Raw genomic sequence first — 22,671 nt, forward strand, 5'->3', positions numbered from 1 at the left:
TTGTTATCTATGGAATTATCACACATTGAGTGTAATGCGTGCTTAGTTTGCAACCGATATCTTGGGGCTTCACTTGGGTTGATTTGATCTTGGGGTTTAACAAAGAAAGAATGGATCATTGTTTCGCTTATTGCCCGCTTTTGAGAGGTTAGAGGCTTCAACTTAAATATTTTTCTCCTCCTCGTGTATAATTAAAGACAATATGTATTGCAGTGGAGATAGTAATTAAATTTTAACTACTTTTCTGACATCTATTCTTATACGTGTTTAGGCTTTTGCTGATGAAATTGGAATTCCATTCATGGAAACCAGTGCCAAAAGTTCTACAAATGTAATAGTATTAGTAGTAGTAGTAATAATAGTATTAGTAGTAGTAGTAATAATAGTAATAATTATCTTTCTTTCTTTGGCGTTACTGGTTTCTTGAATAGATTTGTATTAATTTCGTTGACTTTGGCAGAGTTATTTGGCATTAAGATATGAGGCATTGATTCTTAGAGAGAAAATCCGTGGATGAGAATTGACTTCAAGTTTCATATCAAGAGTGGTTCAATTTTGCTAAAGATTTAGTGGGAAATGGATTTCACTACATTGCCGTCAAGGTAATTAATGAAATATTATTGTTTGCTTATTGGTGTTGTTGTTAAGCTAAAACTTTACTTGTTTGTTTGTAGGGGTGTGAAAGTGCATTTTCATGCATTCAGGCAAACAATGTCGTTTGCTGCTGAGAGATAAGTTCGTGCTTGATAATGTGAATCTTTCATGAATCTCCATTTGGGTTTTGATGTAGAGGTGAGAATCCCTAGTCCTTCTTTACTGTTAAGCTCAATCCACTATACCTTAGATTATCAGTATTTAGCGTTTGAATTGGTCTTGATCCCCTTATTGTCTGCTTCATGATCTTTTCTTGGTCGACTATTTTATCTTAATGATAGGATCTCTTTTGGAGTATTTGTGGAAGTAAATGGGCGTAAGATTTTCCACAACGCAAGCTGTTATCTCTTGTTTAGGATCATATAGTATGAAAACTTTTTTTTATGGTGATAGTTCAACAATAAGTTTGTGAGGTTTAGAAAATCGCTCAAAGTTGTGAATGTATATGGTTGGATTAGTTTTGTACTTTTATCGGTTTTTTCCCATATATATTATGGTTTCTTTGTAAAATAGTATGAAAATGTATTGTGTACAGGATAAATTTAGCTTAAATAATAATTTATGATTTATGTATATGGTGCAAGAGGGGGCATCTTTTTGTAGGTTTAGCTAGTCGCCACAAAATATGAGATTTTTTTTTTTTATCAGCAACCCATCAGCAACGGTTCATAACCGTTACAAATGATTTTTAAATTAATTTTTTTTAAATTAACTAACAACTTTGCAACGGTTAAAAACCGTTACAAATTACCAACGCTTAAAAAGCGTTTGTAAAATAAAAAAAACTGTTGCAAATATTTTAAATTTGTGTACAAAATAGTTATAAAAAGTGTTGCAAATCATTATTGCAACGCTTAAAAAGCGTTGGAATATATAAGCGTTTAAGCGTTGCAAAAATTTCCAACACTTTACCCACGCCATATTTGCAACGCTTAAAAAGCGTTGCGAAAATTATTCGCAACGCTTTTTTGACGTTGCAAATAGCCTGTTATGGTGTAGTCCCGCCATACGACCTCCGTGACCGCGAAAAATTCCGATTTTTTGTGGGTTATTCAAGGATTGTTTGCAGCTATTCTAGAGAGTAGTTTTGTGATGACATCTCCTACAGTCATACCTGAACAATCTTTCGGAGACTTGTTGGGAAGCGAGACTTATGGAGGTTAGTTCCGCGACAGGATCTTGTAGTTAGGATGGCAGCATCTACTGGTAAGTGATGATGACTCGTATTCACCTCAGCTTACTGCATTTTTCTACAATAATATTACTTTCTATTGTAACCAAGACGAAGAACAAAAAATTTCCCTTGCAATTAATGACAATACAAGGGAATTCAGTAAGTCTTTGGTAGCGTTAGTTTCGAGATTGCTCTTGCCTGATCTTATGCACACGTGGGGATATATGACCGATAATGCATACCTCTATGACTATACATATTTCCATGAGTATTATTGGGGAGGAGTGTTTCGGGTGATGAACCAAGGGCGATATAACATATCCCTTGGTAGCATGTCCCTAAATGTAGGCACCATCATGTTATTCATCATGATAAATATTTTAGGGGAGTGGCAGTTTAATTCTGCAAATAGTACCGCTGGTGACATCTTCCTTGCTTTAGCTGAGGGACGTCGCCAATATGACATTCCCCAAGTATTAGTGGCTAGTCTAAAGAAAGCCCATAGCATGAGGCATAAGTATCTTCTTATGCCTGTTTTGGTTTGCCGCATCATGCGCGGTTGTTTACCTAAATTCTGTACCCAGTTCACGGATTGGAAAAGGGTTGAAGTCATGAGACCCACCAATTGGGTAGTTCGTTCATTTCAAGTTATGACTTGGCCGGGATGGCAGGTGCAGCCTCATTTGGTTGCCCCTTACATCCCATCAGACATAGTAACACTCGACAGGTTAGCACGTGTTGATGACACCCGGCGACGAGTTTTGCAAGTTATCATGGTATGGCAGGACGCGAAGGAACCTCATCTCTTTAAAGAGGATGAGGAGGAGGAAGACGATTAAGCGGGAGAGGAGGTAAGTTTTTAGTTTCAGTTAGTGTCTGCTTATGTCCCAAGCAATTTAATTCTTATTAACATAACGGGTGGAGCTCCTATAGAGTTGCATCAGTTTTTATTTTCTATATTAGTATATTTTAACCTTGTTTTGCAGATGTTCTAGAATTTCACTCGTTTCCATGGTATTTTCCTACACTTTTTATTTAAATACTTTGAGGACAAAGCATGCTTCTTGTTTGGGGGTGGCATAAAAATGCGTGTAATTAAGGCATCTGTTAGGATATATATGTACAATATGCACTTGTTTTCTAGTAAAAATTCAAAAATTTCAAAAATATAAATAAAAAGTTATGTTATACACTTAGGAATATTGGTATTGTTTTCTTTCTCTATGTTCTGAATAATCTAGAAGTCTCACGTAGCTTTTTCATTAGAATAATTTTTAGAAACTTAGGTTAATATGTAGGTAATAATCTTTGCATCTATCTATAAATATATTACATGAGTATCTATGATTGTTTGGCAGTAAGTTTCTGAAATCTAGGCTAGAGTACTTATTCTATAAATTCTGTGAGAATATAGCCTAAAGCCTTATATGAGTGAAACATTTGAGAAATGACACAAGGGAGAAGTAAAATCCGGTAGAGAAATCACATGTCCACTTGCTTGATCACTATACCATATCCTAAGCTAGAATTTAGGCCCTCTTTGGATCGATATAGCCAGAAATTCAAACCTTATGAAATTATATTCTGCTAGTCGCCCCTCTGAGCCTTTCTTTAGCCTTTCATAAGCCACAATTCCTTTAACTTTTTACAAAACAAAATAAAAATAAATCAGCCTACCCATTCTTTGAATGAGTCTAAGAATAAAGATGAAGAATAGAAAAGAGAAAGACCTTTGAAATCAAGAATTGTTAGTCGCTTCAGATAAGAAAAGAAAGTTTTCATCCAAATAAAAATAAATAAATAAATAAAAGAAAATAAAGAGTTAGAACTCCAAAAAATAGAATCAAATGAGTCAAAAGCCAAAGAAAAAGAAAAAAAATATATATGGCTAAGGATGGAAACAAAGTGTAGAAGCAAAAGTAAAGAACAAGGTTTTCTCTAGTTACATAATATGAAGACTCTATTATCTCAGACTTGTCTTTTTTGAATATCTATTTCCTTCATTTTTAAACCATCTCCTAATCCCCGCAACACCTAATAAAGACCTCTAGCTCAATTAGGAATATGTTAATGTGATAGTAAGTGACAGATGTGTTTGATCGACTCCGGCTTCCTTGTGTGTCATTGAGATTGTAAGGTAAAGTGTGCCCACTGCACACTAGAGTAGCGAAACTTGAGTGGAAAAATCAGAGTGGTTTTTGTCTTGACATTTATGTGAGGACCTACTTAAAGACGTTATTCTGAGTTTTCATAAACGGACCTGCTAGTGCATTTCATAATATTACTCATTGTATATATGCTTATTCATAGATTATTGATTATTATGCATATATTAGCTTAGGTTTCGACTTGATTATTCTGTATTCATTGCTAGTAAGATGTATAAATAGTTGGGGCATAAATAAGGAAACAATAGTTTTATTTCTTAGTCATTGTAGTATAAATGAAGTTTGTGAGTACTTTCACTAGAAAACTCTCATGAGGCTATAACTCGTCCACTATGTAATTCCTAGTGGTTTAAGGCCTTGTTGCATATGGTCAATGCAATCGCACTCGGCGAAACGAGAGTAGTTAGAACTCCATTTTTGGTCACTTATTATAATTTCTCATATTTGCTTGAGGACAAGCAAAATGCTGTTTGGGGGTGGTTTGATAAGAGCCCAAAACTGTAGTTTTAACCCCTTAACAATAATACTTTTAGACCAATTATGCGAGTAATAAATAAGAGTTAATGCTGATTACATGTTTTTATGTATTTCAAGCATTGAAATCAATTATGTACAGAAATGTGTCACTTTGGCGAGATAAAGGAGCAAGGGTTGGTTGCTAAGAAGTTATGTGATTAAAGGCCAAGATTCAAGGAGAAAAAGCCTTTGTAAATCCCGGTCAAAGCTGAAAAGTCAAAGTCAACGCGGGCAGAAATAGCACACAAAAGTCAGTAGAACTTCCGAATATCGTATCTTTGGGCTCAGACCTTGGAATTAGGCCTACCTTATGTTAAAACGACCGGCTTGGAATCAGCTTTCCAATGGTCTAAGCCTTGACCCAATCAGAGGAGCAAAAGTGGACGAAAAGTCTATAGAAGTTAAATCCAATTGAAAAGGCCTATGTAGACTGAAGAAATTGGGTTTTGGGCTCGATTTTTTGGCCCAAAACATGGCTCCTCAGCCCATGCACAAAAATGTGGATCTGGTCTCCTCCATTTCAAGACACAAGACTTAACTTTTAAGCATTCTTAGCTTTAGGTAGCAAGTAGTCATAAAATAGTTTAGATCTAGATTTAGTCTCCATTTAATTAATTAGTTTTTTATCTTGTTTTAAATTCAATTATTGAATTATTGTTATTGCTATTCATTAGATCAATAAAATTAATTAGTTCTTGATAATCTAGTTTCATTTTCATTAAATCATTATAGTTTCAATTCGTAGATTTAGTTATTTATCATTATTAGTTTCAATTAAATCTAGCAAATTTAGATTTCCATTCGAGTTGAAATAAGCAAAATTATAATCTTTATATCATGTCTTGCTTAAATTTATATATTAATGATAGCATAATGATTCTAGGCTAAACCTCCATTAGAGGGGGTTGAAGAAGCCTTGATAAAGCTTGATATTTGTTAACTTATAAATCGTCATGATAATCTATTTAATTCTATAAAGTAATTAGTTCACCATGAGAATGAATTTGATTGCTTCACATGCTAGTTATTATTTGGTAGAGATTGTCATGAATAATTAGGGATTAGAATTACCAATTTGTTATGTGAAAGCATTTTGATTTGGATTGCGACATTTCTTTGTTAGTTGATTAAGTTGAGTTAAGGTGGAATCAATCCCCCCTAATTCCTTATCATAGTATCAATTTAGTATTCCGTAGTCGTATAAAATCATATCTTGTTAGTTAAATTTCCATCGTAGTATAAATTTTATAATACTCTCATTAAATTTGGATAGACTGATAACCTTAGAAAACGTTAATATTAAAGAACTAGGAGTGGAACGAATTCTCTATTCCCACTATATTGCTATAGAATCGAGAGTAGAATAACTTTGATAAATTAGACACGAAAATAGTTTTAGTTTTACTTGCGTTTGAGTTTCATCATTTATGCGTAGGTAAAACTATCATTTTATCTTTATCAGGATATGAATATGTCAATAAAACAAATGTGGTTATGGCAAAAAAAAAATTAGGAATGATAAGTTAGTAGGTTTCCAAAGTATACTGTATAATTTTTTCAGGAATTATAAGTTGCATTTTACTCATTTTTCAGGCTTGGTTATGACAGAAATTTTTATAGGAATTATAAGTTGCATTTCACTCATTTCCTATGTTTTGGTTCTAACAAGAATTTTTTCATAATTTCATTCATTTTTTTAGGCTTGGTGTCGATGTGTTTTACAGAATATCTTGTATGGTGTGTAATCGGTGAGACGAATGTAACATCCCCTGGCCCGTCATTTAAAACCGAGACGGAATGAAACATCCCGTCCGTAACAAAAATCCATGTCTCTGCGCCTTTCTCTCATTCCATACATTGGAATTATTAATGGTGGACCATATATTGGAATTATTAAGGGTACGTGTTGATCACAATGGTACATTTGGATAGAATGTGTTGTCACTTGGAGAGTGAACAAAATTTTGATAAAATGTGTTGTCAATTAGAGAGTGGACTAAAATCTAACTATCACATGTGACTTACCTTATATATTTTGTTTTACTCTTCTTTCTTTTAGATCAAACAAACAACGACAATCTTCTTCCCCACAACCAAGCTAAAAAATTGAAAAAATGTCTAGAGAAGATAGAATTGCATTCAACCAAAGTTTATGAGGAGGATCTAGTAGTAATAGTTCATCTTCTGGTTTTACCGGGTCTTCTTCTGGTACTTCCGCTGAAGATGATTACATGGAAAAAGTAAGAGATGGGCATAATAATATGATGAGGCGAAGGAGGAGAAGGAGGCAGCAGCTATTATACACTACTGGGGCATTAATGACTCAAGCAGCCATTAAAGATGTGGATACAGACAAACGCAGTGGATCTGTGATGGGCATATCATATAAGTTTAGAGATGGTGGTGATTTACGTAAACAAGCTATACTGAGGGATTACTTCACAACACCTTGTAGGTGGTCTCCTCATAAGTTTAGGATAAGGTACAGGATGCAAAGAGAGTTTTTTACGTATATGTTGAAAACTGTTTCGACGACTACTTCCAAGACAAGGTGGATGGATTGGGTCAGCAAGTAACTTCTGGGTTGCAAAAGGGATTAGCTACAGTTGAACAATTAGCAACTAGTTGTTCATCTGATTCAATGGATCAGTATTTTCAAATTAGAGATTCCACAGCAGTTGTATGTATCTATGAAGTGTTGGTACGCTGGAATAATCACGACATTTGAGGAAGAGTACTTGAGACGACCAACTGAGGCAGACACAGCTAGGATATTAGCTGAAAATGCGGTAAGGGGTTTTCCAGGAATGGTTGGATTAATCGACTGTATGCACTGGACAACATGTATGGTACAAGAAGGAACCAACTTTGGTACTTGAAGTCGTTGCAGACAAACACTATTAGATCTGACATTGCTTCTTCAGCTTACCAGGTTCACATAATGACATTAACGTGCTTCATCATTCTCATGTTTTTGAATCATTAGAGCAAGGTGAGGCTCCTACTGTTAATTTTAATGTGAATGGTAATGACTACGATATGGGATATTCTCTTGCTGATGGTATTTACCCAAAATGGGGCACATTTGTTCAATCCATTCGTTATCCAAGAAATAAGCATGAAAAGATCTTTAGTCAACGTCAAGAAGCTACAAGAAAAGATATTGAAAGGACATTTGGAGTTTTGCAGGCAAGATGACATATTATTAAGGCTTCTACGCGTTGTCATAGTGTTGTTGTTCTTGGAGACATAATGAAGGCATGCATTATAATGCATAATATGATTGTTGAGAATGAACGTACAAGTGGAGTGTGGAATTGGAAAGGTCATAGGAATGAAAAAATACCTGAGTTCTTTCAGGAAGATGATGGTTATCATTTTGTCTATCATATGATTTAAGCAAGAAATAAAATTTTAAAAAAAATGAAGTTACACATACTAATCTTTAAAAGGACTTAGTTGAGCATGTGTGGAATTGGACTGGTATTGAAGAAACAATAGTACTAATTAATTTATGATCCAAATTGGTCGGATCTAGAGGGAGAAGGAGAGAGAAATTAAAATGGAAATGGAAGTGAGTAAGCTATTTAGTTCCAAAGTATGATGTATTTCCTAATGTGAACTATGAAGTTCCTATGTATTTCCTATGTATTTTCTATGTATTTCCTAATGTATTTCCTATGTAATTCCAAAAGTGAACTATGAAGTTCCTATATGTTTTATGAGTTGTGTTTTAATGAATTATATTACAATGTATTTTAATTTTATTAGTAATTGTATTTCTATGAAAATAATTATATTGAAAAGAACATACATAGTGCATTAATTAAAAAAAACAGTGAAATTAAAATACATAGTTCATTAATTAAAAAGATAGTGAAATTAAAATACATAGTGCATTAATTAAAAAGACATTGAAATTAAAATACATGGTGCATTAATTATAAAATACTAGATATTACATAAGCTTAATTAGAGCTAGAACCACCTCTAGTCCTTGCCCATTCAGCACATATTTCAACTTGTGGTTGCTCGATTATAAAAGCGGTATCGAGATGGAGGACACTTGTATCAGTCGTTAAAATCTTAGCTTCATATTGCACTTTTGAAGCTAATTTTTTTCCAATTGAACCCAATTTTTTTCCATTTGAACCCGATTTTTTTCTTCTCTCGCCATCACAGTTCTTTGACCATATGCAAGCTCCATTTCCCTAAGTTCTAAGCACTTTTGTGTTTCATTTGCATTATTTACAAATGTATCCTCTAAACGTGTAAAGTAACCCTCCAACATACCAACTGATTTTTCTTAGTTCCTCTTGGACTTGGCTTTATTCGATCCAAGAGGATGCTCCATTTCTTGAGAACCCTCCATTCAACTCCACCAACACTTGGTGAATTAGAAGTTGAATCTTCACCATCACTTTTGCGACCTTTTCCCTTTGTGGAGCGGCTTGACCTTGTCTCAAAAATGCTACTCCACTTTGGATTATCCTTGAGTATAACATAACAATGATCAAGTGAAAAAGACGATTTTTCTTGTTGTTGGTACGTCATCCTTGCCTCGAACAACTAAAAAATAAAATGGAAATAATTAGACTAAGATAATAATTATACTAAGACTAAAATGGAAATAATAATTAGACTAAGACTAAAATCGAAATAATAATTAGACTAAGACTAAGATGGAAATATAATTAAACTAAGATAATCAATAATTGACAAATTGACGAAGTTGTAATTACCCGGATTTGTATTATTGTACCACTTGCATGTCGAGCCTCCACCGCATTCACAATTGCAACAAACTTGTTCATCATTTTTTAAATATATTTTCATCTACCGCAAATTGAATCGGAAGACCTGTCTGACCCACGTGTTTGATTGAACTCGTTTGTTTGAGTTGTTTGAGATGCTTGAGATGTTATTTGATATTATTTTTTTGAAGAACTGATTTTGAAGAAGAAAAAATATGATTGTTGGAAGTGTGATTTGAAATGGAACAAATGTTGTATATATATCAAAGTTTTTATTTTTGACCGTTTTTTACCGTTATGACTTTCTGATCGTTGGTGAACTAGCCGTTAGGACTCCGGATGGGATGTTTGATTCCATCTGGAAAAAAAGAAATATAGCGAGACGGGATGTTGGATTCCGTCTGAAGAGTTTTGTAATCTAGACGGAATCCAACATCCCGTCCGAAGTTCACAACTCAACCACTATCTCGGTTGAAGATTTCACTTTCGTTTTGATTTGGAAAAATAGTCACCACCATATTTACCTTTGCATTGGGCAAAGGTTTTGAACAATGCAAATGTTTTGAACAAAAAAAGGGTGAATAAAGTCACATTCTCACCATATCCACATGCAGTGGGAATGCTATGAGCCTATGAGTATTGTATTTTACAAGACCAAAGTGTGTAAAAAGTGCACGTGTGATTTTTCTTTTATAATAACTAGCATCTTTGTACGTGTCTCCGCCACGTTAACAATCTCCGATTTTTATTTTATTTTTCATTAATTTATGGACGTAAAACTACCATTTGACCCCTGCAAAAAGACAATAAAAAAATAAAACAAAAAACGGCATGAGCTGTAATATTCGTGTTTGGCAAGGGACAAAATCAGAAAATAAAAATTAATGACGTGATGACTTTACTGTTGAAGCCCTCGTTTTCTTTAAAGAAGTTAGATAAGAATTTCGAATATCGGCATATCGTCAAAACCGATATTTCAATATTTTCTGCTAAAACCTCCGTCAGTTTTTAGGGGGCTTTAGTTTTATACGGGCAGCAGCTTTTCCACAAATTTTCAAACGAAGCCTTAAAAGTGTTCACAGTAATCGTGGGTTTTAAGTTTTCTCATATTGGGAGATTGAATTCATACATATGGCTAAAAAGAAAAATCTGCTGATATTTTTTTAAATAAATGCACTCCCTGACTTCCCTTTTGCCCGTGCTCTTCTGCTTGAAATTTTTGTTATTTATCTCTTCCTTTTGGGTATGATTCTCTTTACTGTCACATTGTTGGTATGCATGCAAATATGCAATGTTGATTGAATTGCACAAATAAGTTTGCTGTTCTTTTTACGTTAGTAATTTATTGACATATAATGTCTTTTCTTTTCTTTTTTGGCTTGGTAATTTATTAATGACATATAATGTCTATTCTCTTTTACGGATTTTTTATGACAAATAACATGTCAACTCGTCCTCTATCAGACATTGTTGCCCTCACATGTAAATCAAAAAGTGTTGACCATCTGAGTCCTGTGAGTTTAAGCCTCAGGTTTCAAATTGAGTCGGAGGCTAAAGTTTCCCCTATCATTATTTGTAATTGTTTAACAGTGTTAGGAAAATGAGCTGATTAACTTCTATTACATCATATTATTATATTAATCATATTGCTTATCTATACTGGTTGTGGAAGACCTTTCCCATGGGATCCATACCTGATCTACATATATTCTCATAAGGTGTCTATTTTCCTTCACATTTTTTTCTTAATAGGTGGCAACTCCTGGGAGGCTCATTGACCACTTATCCAATACGAAAGGTTTTAGTTTGTGCACATTGAAATACTTGAAATGTTTTCTGTTTTCTGCTATGAGCTTTAGTTATTAACTTTTCTTCCCCAATATGATTTTTTTGAAGGTTAAATCATTAACCCGGATAATCAGTTTCATTCTTTTTTCTGGTATGTCTGAGGCAATTGCTCCCGCATGAAGCTGATTTGGTTATTAGACGATGCTCTTTTGAGTTATGGATCTCCTTTAAAAGCTAGTTTACGTTATCTCGAGCCAAAACATGTATCTACATATAGTCGTATTGAAAACCCAATGATTTAATGAACAGTTCTTGTTGATTGTGAACTCTAACGAGCTACATCTTAGGGTTCAGATTTGTTGATAGTATCACCAGATTTAGTTCTTGAAAATTTGTTGAGCCTGCTGGAGTATCTTTCAACACCATTCTAGGAGTGCCCCAATGGTTGTTAAGTCTCGTTTGGAAATGCATGCGCCAATGAGTGATCCTCACTACTTTGCACAAATTATTTTTGAACTTTTTTAGTTGCAACCAATAATGATTTGAATTGATGATATTTGCAGAAAGTCAAAGAGCAAGGTAGCAAAAGAAAAAGAAGAGGGGGTGATGATGATGGCGAAGAGGATGCTGACACATATGCAAGTCTGAAGCGTGGGAACTCTTCGAAGAAGTCGTCATCAAAGAAGCCGAGGAGGTGATGGTTTTGTATGAGTTCATGCGGTTTTGGCAGGATTCGAAATTGTTTGTTTGCGATATTTACTAGTGTTCAAAAGTCGAGGCTCTGGGGCAGTTTTGATCTTGTGGTTGTATTTACAATTATCATAACAAATGTAAGTGCATCTTGTTGATATAAATTCTTAAATTATAAGTGTGGATGGGTTGTTGATTCCGTAGCAGCTAATGATTAATTGTTCTGTTTGAAGATGTCGAGCATGTGTTGTTTGAACTTTGAAGATGCAAGTGTTTACCATGGAAACCTTAAGGTGTGTAATTAACTGATTAGCAAGCAGGCGCCAATTAGTAAAGTCGGTAAAACCTTGAGTGATGATACCAAAAGTCTGGAGTTCAACCCACCAGCATCAAAGAGTTACAAGTGAACATATTCCAAAATATGGCTGGATATGTGGTTATTTGCTGTGGCTTAACTCTTCAATTGGAAGATTAGACTTAAAGAGTATACGTCACCTGCTGCATTTCAACAATCGAGCAGCCATAGACTCCCTTGAAAAAATGCTAACAACTTTTGGCAAGTAGTGAGACATCCTCTCAATTAGTTACTTAGTACGATGGGTTGATTTGCAAAAACAAATGGTAAAAGCAGTACAGAAAACAAAGGCGAATTTCAATTTCGAGAATGCAGTAAATGCAAAAAGAAATGTCTCTGTTAGACAGCTACTCTCGTCACGCCTTTTTGTTGTGTAACATGATCTCGACATCTTTTTGTTTTCAGGCTCGATTTGTCTTCCCAGTTCGAACACGAATTAGCTAGAGTGAGCCAAGTCCAAAGGCTGGGTGGGACCTAGTCAGTAAGAATGTAAAATAGATATGATTGTATTGTTGATAGTGGGTGCCTGGGTGGTAATTATTTCAGTAAATATAATATGTCCCATAATGAAAATGATATAATTGGAAGAGGCAAAGTCTGCAACACATGATAGGAATTAATAAATGTTCCCATTTATTATAAAACAATAAATAAATTCCATCTCAGAAACTATTATATATATCTCTATTAGTAAAATACACCATAATTAACCCCTTTTAAATTTGACCAGCCTTTTTTTCTACCACCTAATACCCCTGATTAAATACAAAAAAATATTATTCAATGTCTTTAAAAAGGACTATTTTGTAATTTAATTTTTTATTTCTATTTATACCCTTCAATTGCAACACACAGACAAAGGAGTTTTATGTCAATTCAGGGCAAAAACCAAATCCACGCCTATATTGACATGTACCCGGTGTTGCCTTGCCATTAATACCCACTTAAATACCATTAATACCCACTTAACTTCCAATTAATACTGAGTTCTTTCAACTTCCCCTCCTTTCTTCATGAACTCTTTCCAATACTGGTTAGATCGAACAGAACTAAAAAAGGACTTCAGTTCTTTCAACTTCCAATTTCAACTTCCAGTTATTTCAACTTCCAATTTCACTGTTATGCGTGGTGGTTTCTAGCGTGGTCGTCGAGGAAGGAGCCCATCAAAAGCCTACGGTCAAGACAATTCAGGTAGGCCTTTTTGTTTCCAAACACAAATCCGGACATCCTTGACACTATGTTCCTCTGGTTGGGTTTCTTCTGGCAATCAGAGATAGTACATTTATCTGATAATACCAAATATTCATTTTTTAAGTTGTCGATTTCAGTCGCGTCGGATTTGTGTATGTGTTTATAATTGTATATTCTTTGACTTTTGAATAATCCAATGTATACAAATAGAATCTAGATAACGAGTTTGTTGTTCGCTTTATGCCAAACCTCATGGTTGAATCTTAATTCTTTATACTGCACAGTTATGGGCATATATTCTTGATTGCCCTCAATTGCTTACGAACTTTAGAGTTGCATGTGTTTTTACCGTGTTGGCTGGCTCTTTAAGGTATTGTCTTCTTTGTTGAAAAGGTATTTGGAGGCTCTTCAACAAGCATTTGTTTACACCCTTGATCGTGTGGGATGCCAAGAAGATAGATTTTCATCTCTGCTGCTCATCAAACACTCTGAATTTCAGAAATGGAAACTTCATGAGCAAAAAAAAAAGTAGGGCGTGCTTGGCCACATTTCTGGAACAATGGGTTCTGGCTTTTGTCAGGAATGAGTGCACGTCTCTTCTCTCTCTGGCCCTTTGTCTTTTTTTCAAAAATGGTTAGTTTTATTTTTTTCTTGTAATATTATCTGTTTGTTTGGTCTTAGTTATGTTGGATCTGTAGTTGTAGGATGAAATGGGCTGTTTATAAAACTAGATCAGATCTTATCTTGCATTGTGTAGTTCATGGTCATGTTACACTTAAAAAAAAAGATTTGGTTCAGTGATGTGAGTGTTTATTTTGTGTGTGTGCAGTTTGGAACTAGGATTTGACCATATCATTGATTGATAGTATAGAAATTATAAAGGCGGGGACAAAGAAGGGGTGGAAATCTATTGTTCCTCTTCATTTAAAAAACAAATCGGCAACCCCGTTTCTGCATCTTCCCCAAAGTTCGCTTGGCTGGTCTTAGTCCGGGGAACTCTCCTGTTTATCTCAATGTGTATGATTTAACCCCCATGAATGGCTATGTTTACTGGGCTGGCTTAGGCATCTTTCACTCTGGTGTAGAAGGTACTTTGGATTCCGTTATAGTTTCTGTATCAGGAATGTGTTTAACTCCTTCATTATCTTCTTTTCAGCATTAGTGTGTATGATAGGATGGTATCTTTCAAGTATCTAGAATTTTCTTCTCCTTTTGCAGTTTGGGAAGTAATCAATTGAGAATTTGAAAATGGAAACGGACCCTGAGGCTTTACATTTGTGGTGAGGGAGGTTCATAGTCAAAGGAATATGGAGATCATATGTCAATGCAACACAATTTACATTCTAAGTTTTGTGAACCGGTTATTGACGATATTAACTTAATTAGCATCGTTGTGTGATCAGTGATTTGTGAGTCATTTAAATTATGGCTAGGTCAGTCACTTAAAATGATCTCTGAGGAAGTATTTGGAAATCTTAGCAATTGGAATCTAAATAAATTACAAGTTCTTAAGCCAATCGCACCCGATAAGAAGCCACCTAAAAGTCATTATCGCGGCAATTGCAAATTGTCTTTTAATTTTGGTATGATCCTATATGCTTTATTTTTCATCAAATTTAAAAAGCTATCATTGCAAATACTAACAGTTGTCTTTTTTAATCAGGACCAAGCAATGTCAAAAAGCAGGGGAAGAACTCACGATTCTAAGGACATTGTATGTCCCGGGGATTTTTCACTAGGGTACCTTGAGGTTAGTAAAAACATTTGAAGACATTGTATTTGTCCCGGGGCTATGTCACAATTCTAAGGACATTGTATGTGTTGGGCTGTTTAAATTTTTTTTGCCAAGTGCTTATATTGTAATACTGGTTTGGAGACACTGGTTGTTAATTATCAGGTTTAAACAATATTTATGTTGTAACCTCTGGTCTATCTCTTTCGCACTTAGACATGAAGTGATGCTGAGTTGTTGACTATTTGAAACACATGTAACCTTCAGGATATCCCCATGTCACTTGGTCGTGTTTAGCATCAAATTTTTCTTGATATGCTCTTGGTTCAGTTCTGCTTTTTGACCTTCAGAATGTAGAGACCTTCACTATGACAGTAAACAGTCTCTTTATACACTGTGTGGAATGTCTCAATCTATGTGGTGGGTCTGGCGACTGGTAGATGTTGTTAAGGCACCATGATAATAGGATATCATTATGGCATCATTTCATTGTAGTTAAGTTTATGATTGATGGGTTGATTGAATCGTAAAATTCCAAACTGCATAACACTCCCAGGGTATGACAAACTCCAGTACAAGTCTGAAAGATAGTTATGTAGTTTGTCCATAAGTTATTGCTGTATTTGAGTAATCAATTTGCTTTGCATTATTGGTGGTCAACTTTTATTTTAATCAATATGAACTATGAATTACAAATTAGCAACTCATATGCTAAACTGATCTCATTTAAAACAGGCTTGCATTGCCAATACAAAAAAATGAAATTAGCAGTAATTAGTTCATTTGTGTACTATTTTCATATGTAAATTTGGTTCAATGTTTGTAGTTGCCTCCATTTTTCGCAGGTTGTTGTGGCAGCACTCATGACATGGTTGGACTGGCTCATTTTTGGGAAGGCGGTGTTTACTCTAAAGCTATTGATGGATTTGAACTGCCACTGCAGTTTGGTATTTCAGTACTGGTAGTTGCCTACCCATGTGCACTGGGTTCAGCTACCCCAACAGCTGTCATGATTTCCACATGAATAGGTGCTTCCCAAATGTTCTCATCAAGGGTAGAAATGCTCTTGAAAAAGCACACAAAGCAAGAAACTGTATCTAATATCTGTTAATAAACATTCAAAACTGTTATATGTAACTTTTTATATCTTCTATTTTGTCTTTGATTCTAAACACATTCTATTGACTAAATGCATAGAAAGATGATTCATTGGATTTCAACACTCTTGCTCCAGGTGAAATGTGTTGTGTTTGAGAAGACTGGAACTTTTCATAGTAGAGAAGTCTTTGGTAGTTAGTACGATGCTGTTTTCAGACATGGCTATTCAAGCATTTTGGGACATGGCTGCTAATGCAGAGGTAGTCTCTGTTTCTAGCCTGAAGTACCACGTTATGTCATTGTACGTCAAAGCCCTGGTGTACTTTTCTTTCTTTAGACTGTGATATATCGTCAGCTGCTTATTTTATTATGTTGTTAGACTCTCACGTTTCTGATCCATTTTCCAGTGTATATTTAAGGTGTTCATGTTAATAGCAGAATATTTTGATGTCCTACATCATTGAACCTCATATTAAACCTCTAGGCAATGTGATCTTGTGTTGTTCCCGTAATGGAAATGCTGCTGATTGGGTCAAAATCCTACCTGTAATTCCTTTGAAGTTTTCTTTGTGATGTGTGGTGATGGCAATTTGTCCCTGCCATCCCGATCTGATCGTGGTAGTTCAGATACATCTCAAATGAAGAACAAGTTTTCTGTCGGTCTTTGTGTAATTACGATGTTTGGAGCTCAACTTTTATATTGCCCCTATATGTGTATGTATGTGAGGTTGGTTTTCTTATGTTCTATTCCAAATACCAACTAAAAGCAAGTGAATACTCGTGACAAGTATACTCAGCTGCTTGTAAATACACTTCAGAGTATTCAGACAAATATTCGGAGTTCAGAATGCCATTCCAGGATATTGTTTCAAACTTTCAATTCTATGTAAATACACACTTCATTAAAACTCTGTACTTCATTTGTAGATGGCTTTGGTTCAGATGCAGCTGCAGCTTGCAGGTGTTCCAGACACAGCTGTGGTATGTAGAGAGAGAATGTTTCACTCTTTGAGGCTTTCTTTTTACTCTATAAAAACAATGACGAAAGCTTCAAGCCTTATCTAGCTTCACGCTTCACTCAAATGAAAGAGGTTAGAAAGCGATAGTAAAGGGTCTTCATCTGTGAACCGAATACCAGCGCCGCATCCATCGTCCTTTGCACCCTGATGTTAGAGTTTTTGTGGTTTTTTTTGAATTGGGGTGGATCTGAGATCCTCTCTCCTCCTTTCTGTCTTATATCAGATACATCATAATAAAGAGTGTGCTCACCCAAATTATGTTTACACTTTTCAGTAAGTTTTGTTTAACATCGCGTGCGTAGCACGTGTATAAATACTTTATTATGTTCAAATGGATTCTTGAGCATAAGGTGTAAGATTATAATAGCACGTGTATGTTTACACTTTTCGGCAAGTTTTGTTTAACATCGCGTGCATAGCACGTGCATCTTGCTTAGTAAAGTTATAAACCATTTCCCCCAATCCAAACACTCTGTCAGTCAGTCTGTTCACCATAACCAAAAATAAAAAAAACTAAACTCCGCATTAACCGATCCAACTCATTCTCTCTCTTCTTTCACAATTCCCATTACTCTTTTCAGGTAAACTAATAATTCTGATTGGATCTTGTTTTGTTTAGAGATCTACATTTTGCAATTCATGGATCTGTTTTTAATATTGTTAATTGCAGGTGGTCATTCTTGAGCTGAATTACACTGATCTGACCATAAGATTGTAGTTGAGATGTTAGTTGACTTTTTAGAGGAGGAAAAAAGATTGTTGCTCCAATGCTTATAAGAAATTTTGTTGGATTGTGAATCTATGATTGTGAGAAAATTGTTGAGGCTGAATTTTTAGTCAATTTGGAAATGAGAAGTTCTGGGTCTAGCCAATATTTGGTCAATTTGAGACGTAGACCACCGCTTAACTGGATACTATTGTGTTTTATTAGTGTCCTTGCATTGATAGCAGTTTTCGGTTCGTCGTCTTCCAGGACTTTGGATTCGGTTGTTTCATCTTCGGTTCCTGATTTTTATAATACTTATAGAAGGTTAAAAGAGCAAGCGAGGAGTGATTTTTTGGAAGTAAAGTCTCTTTCACTTGGGGTAACTCATCCAAAGGAATTTGAATTGTGTGGAAAGGAAAGAGAGAATTATGTGCCTTGTTATAATGTATCTGCAAGTTTGACAGCTGGGTTGCATGATGCTGAGGAATTTGATCGTCATTGCGAGGTATCAATAGTGGGGTCGCGCTGTTTGGTCCGTCCACCCAAGGAGTATAAGATTCCCCTGAGGTGGCCGGCTGGTCGGGACGTGATATGGAGCGGCAATGTGAAGATAACCAAAGACCAATTCCTCTCTTCTGGAAGCATGACCAAAAGGTAAATTTCTTTGCCAAAGATAAATGGTATCTGATTTTATTATTGGACTTGTCTAAAACATTTTGGTGTCTGGGGTGGGAGTAGGGCGGGGTTGCAAGTGTTGATTATATTGCATCCTATAGGGGGATAAAAATGAATAGATTGTAAACACGCAGAAGATTTTATGTGTTCTTCATAGTCTCCATTGCTGCTTTAATGTTCAGTCTTCTTTTGCAACTTCATAGATTAATGCTGCTAGAAGAAAACCAAATTGCATTTCACCGAGGATGGAATAACCATCGATGGCGTCAAAAGATTATTCTCGCCAAATTGCAGAGATGATAGGGTTGGGAAGTGACAGTGAATTCCATCAAGCTGGTGTAAGTCTTTATTATTCTTGTATATTTTATCTTCAATTTTTAATCATGGTTCTCTTCTATATTTTTAATATAAGCCGTTGATTTTAGCCTCCAAAATTGCTTGTAAGAAATGGTTAAATTGAGGAAACGTTGTGTCGCTTGTCATACTCGTCTTACTAAAACTGAATGTGTTACAATGGAAAAAACAGAAAAATCAAATCTTCTTCGTTCAAGTACTCATTTGAGTCTTCTCTAATGTAAATCACAGGTGCATACTGTGCTGGATATTGGTTGCGGATTTGGTAGTTTTGGAGCTCATTTGATCTCTTTAAAGTTAATGACCTTCTGTATTGCGGCATATGAGGTATTTGGGAGTCAAGTTCAGATGGCCCTTGAGAGAGGTCTTCCCGCAATCCTTGGGGACTTCATTTCCAGGCAACTACCATACCCATCCCTATCGTTTGACATGGTTCACTGTGCTCAGTGTGGTATCTACTGGGATGAGAAAGGTACTTGTAGAATTTATTGGTTTAGGTTCCTATACTTTATTTTGTTACTTATGTTTCATCCCTCTGATATAAGATATCTCTTTTGTTGATTGAAAAAGTAGTTTTGCACTGTAAGTTGGTTGTGTATCAATTAGTACGGCTCTTGTCAAGGTATACTTTTCCATAGGAGTAAAGATATTAAATGGTGATGTGATCAAATTGGAGGGTCGTAATCTGTTTAGTTGTGAATATAGGTCAGTTATCTAATAACTTTTGTCGATATGGTTATCTACATTGCACCTTTATTTAACTCTTACTGTGGTTTCATATGTTAGATGGGGCATTCCTTATTGAAGCGGACAGCGTGCTCAAGCCTGGAGGTTACTTTGTCTTGACGTCACCCACTAGCAAACCCCAAGGAAGTTCGTTAAATGCGAAGAAGAAGAATGTCTTTTCGCCAGTTGAGGATTTGCCCAGAAAATCTGTTGGAGTCTACTAGCACAGCAAGATGAGACCTTAGTTTGGCAGAAATCTGCAGATGTTAATTGCTATACTTCACGGTGAGACATTATTGTATAAAATTTTCCTTCATTGGTTTAGGAAAAGTGTGAGCAAATGGTGTGTGGAGTCTATCTGATTAATGTCTCTCCATATTGAACTTAACGCCTCACTTGTTACTTTTATTGTAGCACGCAGGGTGGTATACCTCCTCTCTGTAATGAAGATTATGATGCTCAATCATATTATCAGCCTCTCCAATCATGTATAAGTGGAACCACCAGCAAACGCTGGGTTTCGATACAGAATAGGTCTTCCGGTTCCCATCAGAGCTCTGTTGAGCTTGAAGTTCATGGAAAGTATTGTTCTGAAGCAAATTGTTTCTTTAGCTCTAGGTTTACAAATTTCATTAGACTGTAAATCTTTTAAAGCCAATAGCTGCATATTGATTATCATGTATTGCTGCAGGAGTGCATCTTGAGGATTTCTTTGAAGACTTACAGATTTGGAGATCAGCTTTAAAAAATTATTGGTCTTTGCTCACAACATTGATTTTTTCTGACCATCCAAAGAGGCCGGGTGATGAAGATCCGTTACCTCCATACAACATGTTACGAAATGTAATGGATTTAAATGCCCATTTTGGGGGTTTAAATGCTGCATTTCTTGAAGCAAAAAAGTCATTATGGGTGATGAATGTTGTACCAGCCAGGAGTAGTAATACACTTCCTGTCATACTTGATCGAGGTTTTGCTGGTGTTTTGCATGACTGGTGAGATAGCACTCTGTCTCTTCCTTCAGATTGTTTTATGTTTTGAAAGATGCTTTAACTATTGTTGAGATGGTTAGTATAGTCCCACACGGGATGTTTAGTGCCTCGCAATACAGTAAAAAAGTTCCTGGGCCTCTCCACTCATTACAATTGGTTTTGAGTTGGATGCTCCTAAAGTTTAAGAACTATCTTTTTACCAAAAGCTCCCAGTTCGCTTGTTCTTTTATTCTTCTTTTTTTATTGGTAGAGGTAGACATATATTTTGTAAACCCAATTGAAAACAGAGTTGTAGGTTGAGGATATCCTACATAAATCAAGAAGTTAAAAAACGTAATCCAGTTGGCTTCGTGGCATTATCAAAGATCTAACTTCTACTATTTTATTGAGTAAAGCGTCACCGAGTTTTGGCGTGTCAACCGTGTCTATATTCACTGTCACGTCAAGTTGGCCAGGAACTGGTGGAACTGTGGAAGCACTTTTAGGGGAATTTTATGGATGGTGGTGCCTTAGGCATAGGAAAATGAGTGTATATATTGGTTTATCCACCCAACACTAACAAAATAAGTTATTCTTATTAAAAGTCTATTTCCACGTAAATTGGGTTTTATGAAAATAAATTTCACTGGAAAACATGGAAATAGGAATATCAAGGATATTATCCTAGTCTATCGGAAAAAAAAAGATATTATCCTAGACAAAATAGATTTATTTACTCATATTAAAGTAGGCCTCATGAGCGTTAGACTTGGTGTCATGAGTATGCAACTATGGAATAATTTGAATGATGGCCTCTGCCCATGACAACAAGAGAAGTAAATTTGAAGAGGACCTACCCTGTTGTCTTACTTGTGCTTCTTTGTTGCAGATTTTATTGATCTGACATCACTCGGTATCTTAACAAGTTGAAAGAACATAAATTTGCCTTAGAATACGTAACAGACATACATATACATATACATGCATACGTAATTGTGCAGAGGTATACTCTATGGTTTATATCTTTATAGATTAATATTCCATGTCCTTGGCCCTTTATGATGAGGCTTGTTGAACTAACTGCATGATATTTGTTGTACTGTAGGCCTTATAACATGAAAAAGGCATTCCTGAGATTACCTTTTCATTTATGCGCAGGTGTGAGCCCGTCCCCACATATATACCCCAGGACGTACGACATGCTTCATGGAAATGGACTCTCTCTCACACCATCTTACTTCAATGCATTGTGACATAGCGGACTTGTTCTTGGAGATGGACCTGTGACCTGTGAGTGAACCTCTAGGCAAACGGAGATGACCTGTGAGTGAACCTCTAGGCACCACGCACACCACTGGTGCCAGCAAAACATGTAAGCGAAAATGAAACAGGTTTATCCATACATATGAATCTGACACAGGATATACATATCAATTAGTCTGGTTATTCCATGTAATTCTTCTATCATGTTTTTTTTTTATAGCAAAATTCTTCTATCATGTTGAATGCGAAAGTATCACGAAGTTTTTCTTTCTCCCGCATTTTACTTGGCCCCCCCTTGTGTTGTACACTCTAGTAATACAACAAAATTCCAATAAAAAAAAATACAACAAAATTAAAGCACTGTCTAAGCACTATGAGAGGAGAAAATCTTCTGGTATAGCTCACTTTATATGATAGACTACCCTTCTCGATCTTGATGATAAGTTCACCATATTACTTGGTACACAATTTTTGCTGTACTGAAGTTGACCAGCAATGGGCCATGGTTTCATCTAATCATAATCAAAATCTAGATGCAACATTTGGAAATGAACGCGAATCCGGATCATGCTTATGCGCTGTGGCCTGTGGGCACAGAGGGCCGTCGCGCCTACTCTCCATTGCTATAGTATGACGTGTCACCGAGCAGATAACCACCTCCTTCCTCGGATGTATAACTCATTTAATAGTGGTCATTATATAACTATGTTACATGGATCAGATCCTCTCAGTTTCCATGTATCTAAACAGGTATTGTGCCTTAAGCTGGAAGCTTTATGCCGAAGGCACGATTCGCCACAGGAACTCAACGCAACAATGGTCTAACCACTGAAATCT

The 22,671-nt window shown here is 35.7% G+C and overlaps 1 long non-coding RNA gene and 1 pseudogene across 2 annotated transcripts; both read left to right on the top strand.

Moving 5' to 3' along the window:
- The first annotated feature begins 224 nt into the window (after window positions 1-224).
- On the top strand, window positions 225-1,108 carry LOC147521971 (uncharacterized). The gene is made up of 3 exons (XR_015194811.1): window positions 225-602; window positions 675-792; window positions 936-1,108. It is a non-coding gene; the product is annotated as an uncharacterized LOC147521971 (long non-coding RNA).
- Window positions 1,109-11,070: 9,962 nt separating this feature from the next.
- LOC147521972 (putative methyltransferase PMT5) lies at window positions 11,071-22,112 on the top strand (annotated as a pseudogene). Its single transcript, XR_015211531.1, has 14 exons — window positions 11,071-11,884; window positions 13,684-13,923; window positions 14,120-14,873; window positions 14,961-15,040; window positions 15,868-16,050; window positions 16,257-16,380; window positions 17,048-17,720; window positions 17,810-18,499; window positions 18,724-18,858; window positions 19,106-19,346; window positions 19,661-19,885; window positions 20,015-20,177; window positions 20,291-20,595; window positions 21,730-22,112. The product of XR_015211531.1 is annotated as a putative methyltransferase PMT5 (transcript).
- Window positions 22,113-22,671: the final 559 nt, after the last annotated feature.

Source organism: Coptis chinensis, chromosome 1 (genome assembly GCF_015680905.1).
Source record: "Coptis chinensis isolate HL-2020 chromosome 1, ASM1568090v1, whole genome shotgun sequence".
In the NCBI taxonomy this organism is placed as follows: Eukaryota; Viridiplantae; Streptophyta; class Magnoliopsida; order Ranunculales; family Ranunculaceae; genus Coptis; species Coptis chinensis.